The following is a 10,911-nucleotide window of genomic DNA, read 5'->3' as shown; positions in this document are numbered from 1 at the left end:
TCTCGTAGGGTCCAATATATCTCGGGCTTAATTTCCCTTTCCTACCAAACTTGAGTATTCCTTTCCACGGAGATAACTTAAGAAATACTTTATCACCAACTTCGAACTCCAATTCTCTTCTACGCTTATCGGCATAACTCTTTTGCCTATCTCGAACTGTCTTAAGATTATCTCTTATAATGTTAACGCTGTCTGATGTTTGTTGCACGAGTTCTAGACCTAGTAATTTCCTCTCACCAACTTCATCCCAACATATCGGAGTTCTACATGGCCTTCCATATAGTGCCTCATATAGTGCCATCCCGATACTCGAATGGCAACTGTTGTTATACGCAAATTCGATTAACGATAGATGCATATCTCAACTGCCCTTAAATTGCAATATACATGCTCTCAGTATGTCCTCTAATGTCTGAATTGTCTGCTCCACTTGACCATCCGTCTGTGGATGAAAAGTGGTACTAAAATATAACTTGGTTCCCATAGCTTTCTGCAAACTAGGCCAAAACTTCGATGTAAATCTGGCGTCTCGATCTGATACAATTGAAACTGGAGCTCCAAACTGACCCACGACTCGATCAACATACAGGTTAGCTAATTAGTCTAGGGTAAAAGTAACTTTAACAGGTAAAAACTTAGCTGTTTTTGTCAATCTATCCACAATTACACATATACCATCATAGCTCGCTGGTGTCTTAGGTAATACAAACAGGAAATCCATCGTAATATGCTCCCACTTCCATTTTGGTACTAGGAGTGGATTAAGCAATCCTGCTGGCCTCTGTCTGTCTGGTTTAACTTGTTGACATATTAAACACCTGTCAACATACTCCGCTATTTCTCTTTTCATATCAGGCCACCAGTACGATCTCTTTAATGTTATGTACATCTTCGTACTCCCCGGATGCATAGCATAGGCCGAACTATGTGCCTATTCTAGAATAGCTTGTTTAAGTGCTAAGTTATTAGGTACGCATACCCTTCCTTTTTTTAGTAGCACTTTGTCGGCTCTTAATTGATAGTCTGTCCTCAATCCTTTACTTACTTCTTCAGCTAACTTTTGAAGATCATAATTCTTTAATAGTTCACGTAGAATATATTCTACGAGAATAGGACGCACTTGAAATGAAGCTAGTAAACCTCCTGTTTGACTGATTGATAATGTTGCCCTAACATTATACAACTCATGAATTAGTGTACCATTAACTGAATTGATACTAGCTCTAGCTGATTTGGTTTTTCGACTTAGAGCGTCAGCTACCACATTTGCTTTACCTGGGTGATAGTCAATTGTACAGTCATAAACTTTGATTAACTCGAGCTATCTTCTCTGTCTCAAGTTCAGTTCCTTCTGATCAAAGATATACTTCAGACTCTTATGGTCCGTGAATATATGACAACGCTCACTAAACAGGTAATGTCTCCACAACTTTAGAGCTAACACAACTATTGCTAACTCCAAATCGTGCGTAGGGTAGTTACATTCATGCTTCTTTAACTATCGAGATGCATAAGCTATTACCTTTCCCTCATGCATCAACACACATCCTAACCCTTGTCGGGATGCATCACAATAGACTTTAAACTCCTTACCTGGTATAGGTAGAGTTAATACTGGTGCTAACACTAACCTCATTTTCAATACCTGAAAACTGTGCTCGCATTCTAGCGACCACTCAAACTTCGCATCTTTTCTAGTCAGGTTTGTCAATGGTAGAGTTATCTTAGAAAAGTCCTCCATGAATCTCCTATAATAACCTGCTAAACCCAGAAAACTGCGTAGTTCGGTTACATTCAGGGTCGTTCCCAATTGATTATTGCTTCTATCTTTTGGGAATCAACGCTAACTTTGTCAGCTGAAACTATATGCCCAAGGAATACGACTTGGTTTAACCAAAAATCACACTTACTAAATTTGGCATATAACTTCTTTTCCCTTAGCATCTGCAACACCATCCTCAGATGTCCTTTGTGCTTTTCTGCATTATTAGAATACACTAGTATATTGTCTATGAAAACTATCACAAACTGATCCAGATAAAGATGAAATATCCTATTCATCAAGTCCATAAATACCGCAGGAGCATTTTTCAATCCAAACGAAATTACTAGGAACTCATAATGTCCATACCTAGTTCTGAATGCAGTCTTTAGAACATTTGTGTCTTTTACCTTCAACTGGTGATAACTTGATCTCAAATCTATCTTAGAGAACACTCTGGCTCCCTTAACTGATCAAAGAGATCATCTATACGAGGTAATGGGTACTTATTCTTAATGGTCACCTTTTCAACTGTCTATAGTCTATGCATAATCTAAAAATACTGTATTTCTTTTTAACAAACAAGACTGGAGCACCCCAAGGCGACACACATGGTTTAATGTACCCCTTATCCACAAGTTCCTGTAACTGAACTTTTAATTCCTTTAATTTCGTTGGTGCCATCCTATATGGTGCCTGGATATAGATGCTGTACCCAGAACTAACTCAATAGTAAACTTTATTTCCTTGTCAGGTGGTAAGCCTGGTAACTCTTCAGGGAACACCTATAAGAATTCTTGTACCACAGGTACATCCTCAAGTATTAGTTTCTTATTTTGTGAAACTGCTACATAGGCTAAATAGGCTTCACATCCCTTACTCAACAGTTTCCTAGCCTTCACTGCTGATATTAAACTTCCTGGAAGTATGCTTTTACTTCTTATCAAGGTTATCTCTTTTTCACCTGGTTTCCTAAACACCATTTCTCTCCTAAAACAATCTATAGTGGAATAGTGTTTACTTAGGAAGTCCATACCTAAGATAACGTCAAACTCTAGTAATTCTAATGGAATCAATTCAACCCATAAACACTGATTTCCAGAATTACTTCACAATTCCTGTAATATTCATGTACCACTAGAGTATCTCCTATAGGCGTAGAGATAAAAAAATCCTCATTCATACGCTCAGGCACTCTATCTATATATAATGCACACATGCTAGATACGAATGAGTGCGTAGAACCAGGATCAAATATTTCATAAGCAGATTGATTACATAAAGTTATCATACCAGTTACGACATCTGGAGCCTCTTTCGCTTCCTGGTGTGTCATAGCGTATACTCTACCCTGCTGTTGTTGCTGTTGGGGTCTTCCAGCTACCCCTTTTTGCTTAGCTACACCGGATCCTTCACCTCTAGTTTCGGTCCCTCTGGGTTGATCTACAACCTGGGTAACCCCTCTTTGCTCACTCTGTGCTCCATGACCTAGTTGAGGATAATCTCTCTTGAAATGCCCCACTTATCCGCACTGGAAGCATTCCTATTGACATAACATACTTATGTATGAGGCCTACCACAGTTTACACAAAGTGGTCTCCTTCTTGTACTAGCTACTAACTCGCTAGCATGACCCGATACTGATCTACCACTCGGTCCAGCTGCAGGTCTTGACTTCTTTCGACTCGAACCTTATTGGCTTGTGCCTCCAAAACTCTTCATACCCAACTATCTAGAGAACGGGGGTCTATCTTCCCTGGCTGGAGTATATCTTCCCTCGCTACACTCTGCTCTACTTGGATAGCGATCTCAACTAACTGAGTGAAATTCACCCAATTGGATGTAGAGGTAATGGGTGTATGTATCTTTCTTCTCAGGCCATTCTAAAATCTTCTACACCTTTTTTTCTCTTTTGCGATGATCGGAAGGGCATACTGAGATAACTCAGTAAATCTTTGCTCATACTCAGCAACCGTCATCACTCCCTGAGTTAGCCTAAGGAATTCCTCCCTCTTCGTTTCTTTAAAAGCACTAGGGTAGTATTTACCCTCAAATATCTGTCTAAACTCAGACCAAATCATAGTTTCCTAATTACTTCTTCTAGCTTCTATCACTTTCTACCACTTCTCAGCCCCTTTCTGCAGCAAGAATGCCGCTAACTTAACCTTACCGTCCTCAGGGCACCTCATAACCTTAAAACATTTCTCAGTCAAGTCCAACCAGACCTCAGCATCTACTGGATCTGTAGCTCCATCGAATGTCGTGGCTCTTAAAGCTTTCAGCCTCTCGATGTCGAATTTCTTTTTTGGATCGGTCTGAATCAATCCTACAATCACCGCCAATCTCTAAGTGATTCTATCAAACACTCGATCCTTCATCTGAGGATCTACATCTACCCGTGGGGTACTCGACTCATTTGCAGAAGTCGCTTCCTACTCTACTGAGTTTCTAACTCTTTTCCCCTTTGGATCTGGGTCCCGTCTAGCTTCAGAACCCCCGCTGGTAAGGTCAACATTCCTCTCCTCAGTCTGCCTACTCAGCCTGCCACTTCTTCTTAGCATCTTTGCCTAATTATTAAGTACACATGTTAGGGACTTACTTATGGGACTTAATCTAATGCATGAACTCTCTCTTTCACCTAAAACCTTATGCTCTAATACTAAGCTAGCATAAACCCAAACTAGCTGGTATCAATCCAACTTTATACTCAACCTTCTCCCAGGTTTTACGTATACCTTTGCTCTGATACCAAGTTGTCACACCCTGCCCTAGACCACCCTCTTAGCCTAGGAAAGGGCGTAACTGACAGCAGTTATCAACCCTTTTGTTGACACTTACTGCCTAATAACTCTTGCGGAATAACTCTGATACCAAAATATAACTCATATACAGCAGAATGTCTTTAGGCCAAACATTTATTAATTCAGAAGCATAACATGTTTAGAGTCATTACAACACTAGATTCACATCCGAAAGCCCGAAACCCTAGTCCCTATATGAACAACAGTAACATGTGTATAATATAACAGTAACCACCTAACAGATGAGTTACAATATCTTTATCCTTTAGTGGCAGAGCTGATGCAGAGCTTATTTTATGAGGATTTGACCGCTACCTGTTGAAAGGGGGGGAGGGGGGGAGGGGGAAGGAAAACATTTGAAAACAGGGTGAGCTTGCTAGCCCAGTGAGTGACTTAAGAAAGGTAGTTGATTCTCATGCAAAATTCCAAAAAAGAGTTTAACTGAAATATAAACTTTCAACAGTACCTTGTACCACAGTATAAACATTTTCCAAGCATAAAGTATATAAAGTTGTTTTAATCATGAAACAGTAAAACTGTTTCTCAGTTGAGAATAACCCCACTGTGGGTACAATCCTAACACCAACTGCTAGTCAAGAGAGAAATTTTCTTGCTCAATCTCTGACTCTAACTACCTACGTGCACATGGCCATAATTAAGTACCGTCATACCTTAGGTACTTCTGCTCAAATACCTTCTCAAATGTCCTTCAGTATTGAGCTACTAGGATACCTTCTCAAATGTCCTTCAGTATCCGATTGGTTTGGTACCTTCTAAAACGTCCTTCAGTATCAATAGATACCTTCTCAAATGTACTTTAGTATCTAGTTGAGTAGATACATTCTTAAATGTCCTTCAGTATCATGTTTTAAGAAAACTAGTCATAAATGACTTTCTTTAAAGCATGTAAAGTATAACACATATAAAAACATATCTTTAAAGATACTAATGCATGCTGGGTATATTTAACACATATAAATAAATTTTCAACAAACTTCCCACACATGCATGCATTTAAAATATAACTCATGGTTTGCTCGGAAATCACTTTGTAAAACTAGTTGGCATGAGAATAATCTTCTTTAAAACATGCTTTCTATAAAACACTGTAATTCAAACATTTTAGTTGAAATGTTTTAGTCACTCACCTCGATCTCTTAGGAACTTTTCACTTTAGTAGTTCCTTTTCTATCTCGGGCTCCCTTTTTCACCCCTAGAATCCATATTCAATTTACAACTCAGATTACTCATAGTTTTAAACCTTATTTTTAGATACTTCCTTCTACAAACATATTCTAAAATTTCTTAGGAAGCTTATCCTAAAATTGGAGCTCAGAAATCTTCGTGGTTTGGCCGAAATCTCAAAATCTTCAAGACTGCCCAAGCTTATCCGACAGCCTGACCCTTTTGTATTCTTCTCAGTTTTCAGCCTGATACCTTCGAGATTTTTCTTTGGAAGTCCTACCCTGAAAACTAGACTTTCAGAGCTTTCATATGGCTTTAGAATCACTCCAAACGAACTTGTAAATTGGGAGAACTTCTCGTCCAAAATTGATGCTTCTTTCCAAACTTCACTGTCCAATGCGTCCTCTTTGAAATTCTATGACCAACATATGGATTTTGGTTTCAACGTAAGGTTTGCTCAACTCTCCTACTCTTTTTACTTTATTTTGAATTGTGATATGAAAATGAAGTCTTCTGGCCCTATTTATAGGCGTCTAAACCTTCTCCAAAGTCGATACCACCTACTTGGCTGCATGTCCAAGTGTTTCTCTCTCACACTACCAACACATCTTTTTGATAAGTGCAATCTAAGTGTCTTTCTCCCATGTAGCCAATGCATGAGCTTCCAATCTGATGCAACCACCTCAAATTCTTAAGGCTTAAGGCTTCCTCTCAAGAAGACACATGGTTTGATGACGTTTTCTAGGTGATCTCATCCTTTATATGCATCTAACTCTTGGATGTTTCAATGCATAGTCCATACTCAATGCATAGTCTATAATCAACACAAAGCAAGCTAACTTACTGCCATCGAAACCCAACTTAGCCATCGTAAGAGCCAGCCATCACCAACGCATAGGATGGCCGCTCATCCTCGACCCATGGCTCACTAGGTAGGCGCACTTGGCACGGGCGCATGTTGTTTGGCATAGGCACTGGCCGATCGACGCATGGGCGTGCTGAATAGGCTGGCTGCTCGATGCATGGGCGTGCTGCATAGGCTGGCCATCGCTCGCTTGCTCGACTGCATGGACGTGCTCTACGCCTTGATGCTCAGCAGGTGCTTTGACGCATGGGTATGGACGTTCGACAGGGTGCTCGTTGCATAGGCATGGCTGCTCGACGCATAGCAGAGGCGCTTGGTTGACCGTTGGACGCATTGGGCAAAGGTGCTGTGCATCGACCGCTCGACGCATGGGTTGCCTTCCAACGCATGTCTTGCCTACCCTTTTGCCTTCCAACGCATCACTTCCATCTTTCTTCCTTCAGCCGCATGCCATCACCAACAACCCTTCCAATGCATCAACACAACCTTCTAACGCATCAACACACAATTTTTATACTTAGCCAAAATTTTCAAGTTTTTCCCAAAAGTCAAGTTTTCAAATTTCCTCTTTTCTTCTAATTTCCACCCTTTTCTCTACCATTCCATACTAGTTTCCTCACTAGTCTCAATAGGAAACATACTCAAGTAGAGAAATTAGGATTCGGGATTCACAAGATGGCTGCAATTGGAGAAGCACTGGGATCGACATCCAATGTCCAAGCAGATTTGAATCAAAATCAAAGAGAGAGATTCAATTTTCTCATTTTTATTTTTCAAATCATTCAATTCAATTTTCACTTCACAAGATAAAAATTTGAGTTGATTATTCTCTTTTTTTAAGAAATGTAATTCTTTCATTCAAAGCACATTTCTCGTAATCACAAAATTTACCTACATGGAAAACGTCATTAGTAGCTCTCTTTTTCAAACAATCATTTCATTTATCAAAAATTTATTTTCATTAGATAATGCCTTAAATTTCTTTGATAGTTTTAGATATTTAGAGCTAACTTTTTCTAAATCACGTTGCATACTTTCAAATGCACCATATAGCTCATCATAAGATAGAGATTTGTGACTGACCTCATGTTTATTGGTTTTATCATTGGTGTCGTTTTTCGAATGAGCCATCAAGCACAAAGAGGATTTACCACATTTTTCTTTCTCTTACCTTATGAATTTTTCCTTGATTTTGAGAATTATAATTCTCCTTCACATCAAATAAATCATTAGTAGTACAACAAGAAATTTCTACATTATACATATTATCAAGAAAATTTCAAATGTCATATGCATAATCAAAATGTAAAATTGTATCACATATTTTTCTATCCAATGTACAATATATGATATTTATAGCTTTGGCATTAAAAGTAAGCAACTCGTTATTCAATTCCAATTTAGCCAAATCATTCTCACATACATACAAAATGTTAAAATTCATAACAAGCCTAAATGTTTTCATTTTGTTTTTCTATACATCACAATTTCTATTTTCATCAAAGTATGGGAGTTTATCAATAGAATCACTATTTAAAGTTGCTATAGCTCTAGCAATTAAGCTTTTCAAAATATTAATAATGTTTTTAAAAATAATTTACGTGGAAGAGCTCCTTGCTCGGATACCAATTATAGAAGTGAGAAACTCAAACAATGGGTATCAATAAAAAATAATTTATAAAGATATTTATCCAAACAAGTGAGCATCCAACTCTGGTACTAATTATAGGATGAGTATGGCAACCTATGAAGCACAGATATTGTTGGATCGGTAACAGCACACAGCGAAAGGGAACTGGATCCATAAACACTCTAATTCATTAATTTTGGTAGAAACATGCTTAAACAGAGTATAATGGGTTTCAAGAACATACCTTTGAAAAACCGTTGAAATCTCTATTTCCAGCTACAAATTCCTCCAAATCTTTGTGTAGACCACCACAAGATCTTCCTTACTATTCTCTTGGTGCTCTAGATATTTAAATGGCTAGTTCAAAGTATAGAAAGTTTAAAGATTTCTAGATCTGACTGTTAACAAAGAGTTGTTGAGACAGGTCAAATGTGTCTTGCTCAAAGAGTTGAGAGTACCTCAATATAGTGGGAGGAAAGTGTATTTCCTGGCCATTATTGAGATTAAGATACAATCCCTATATAGTATTATTCAAAAGCCTATTGTATACTAAATAATGTTTATATTGATTCTCTTGATTAAAGTGTTTGAGAATTACCTAGTAGGACTAGGAACACCAGATAACCTAGGGCAAGTGGGAGAGATATCGGGTATAGAGATACCGAATGATAAAATATGGGTATGGGATGTCCTAGTTTATTGTATTTCTCTATAAAACTCAGAAACGAGTCTTATATATTGGATATATAAGTTACCACAGTTTTAGTCTAAGTGGGAGTTTGTTGGGTTTTGTATCCTAAAACTCGTGGTATGTAAATAATGGAATTTATTCTAAAAATTCAATAAAGATGTTATTAAATAGATCTATTGCTTGGATAGAAATCCAATAAACCTGAAAGTCCCTTAACTATTTGATGAGTACTTAAACTTTATGTGGAGACATAAAGGTGGATCAGGTTCGATTAAATAGTCAAAATGATCTATAGTATATGGATAAGGTTGAGTACCTTATTCTAGTAACACTATTGGATGCGGCCTAATCTGTACTTGTTACAAGGAGTTGTAAAGTGCTACAAATGAAGTGATCCTAATTCGTTCATGTTGGACATGAGAAGTGAGGATGTTCTTGCGCAAAAGGGTTTGTACAAGATCGGACCACGAAATAAGCCACTCTTACTTTATAACGTTGTTTACTGTTTAAGACTGACTATTTCAAAGTGACGACCTAGGTAACTTGACCTTAATCCTAAGCTACCTATGAACTCGTGTTTATTCGAGATTACCCTTAGATTTGCATAGGTGAGGGTTGGCTCAAAAGCGCCGGCTCAATAAGACTCCAATTTCAAGGGTAAGATTGGATAGTAGAGAGGTTGTTTCCTTAAGTGCTGATTCTAGGTCTTGAACAAGGGGCCCTGTCCTCTCATTGGCCCGAGAAGGACTTGGATTTATTGATCCGATCACAAAAAAATTGTTCATTAAGGATCAGTGAGGACTTAAGGAACACAGATAATTTCGGGGGTAAAACAGAGTTTTGACCCAGCCGTTATTACGAACAACCTGTGAAGGGTTGACTTACTAATCATGGTTATATCGAGTGGACATAATATATCTACAGTGAAGGGAGTTCAACTATGGGCTTTAGTGAAGTGACCCATTAGTTAAGTTAGATTGGTCAGATCGGTCTATGAGTTTAGTCGATTAATCTTAGATCATTGGAGTCCATGATTTATAGGTCCATGAGGTCCCTCTACTAGCTCGTAAACGGACAAGCTCTAAAATAACATGATAAATTAATTTGAAGTGTTCAAAAATTAAAATTAAATGAATTTGGAGAAATAATATTTAAATATGATTTAAATATTTGAAGATGAAATTGTGTAAAAATTAATTTAATATTGGATATTAAATTAATTAGAATTATTTAAATTATTTAAATAATTATTTATTAATTTTATTAGAAAATTAATTTATGAAATTAATTTGTAAAATTAATAAATTTTGAGTTTAGAAATAAAATATGATTTTAAAATCAAAATTGGATTTTGGAAATTGAAAAATTACACTAAAAATTGAATAATGAGTTTTTCAAGTTCATCTTTAACTAGCTCACAATGAAATCCACCTCTTCCTTCATTTACTCCAAGCATGAGCTGCATTCCATGCAAGAAATCTCTTTGCATGATAGTTTGTAAAATATTGAAGAGATTAGAGTGAATTAAAGATGATGAACTGATAGAATTTTTCATGAAAAATTCGGATGAAGAAGATGTTCTTCATTTTAGGTTGTAGCAATGAGCTATCTCCAAATTCCATTTGATTCTAATTTGAACACTCAAATTACCTTATCACGTTATTCTAGAGCTTATCCATTTACGAGCTAGTAGGGAGACATCGTGGACCTACAGATCATGGGCTCCAACAATCCAAGATTAATCGATTAAACTCATTAGACTGATTTAACCTCCATTCGTTAACTAATGAGTCACTCCACTAAAACCCATAGTTGGACTTTCCTCACTGTAGATATATTATGTCCATTTGATATAACCATGATTAGTAAGTCAACCCTTCACAGGTTGTTCATAATAACAGTTGGGTAAAAACTCTATTTTACCCCAGAAATTACTTCTTGTTTCTTAAGTCCCCACCGATCCCTTAATGAACAATT

Source organism: Benincasa hispida, chromosome 3 (genome assembly GCF_027475165.1).
Source record: "Benincasa hispida cultivar pf3 chromosome 3, pf3_genome.v1.1, whole genome shotgun sequence".
NCBI classification, from domain to species: Eukaryota; Viridiplantae; Streptophyta; class Magnoliopsida; order Cucurbitales; family Cucurbitaceae; genus Benincasa; species Benincasa hispida.
Note: the sequence above shows the minus strand (reverse complement) of the source record.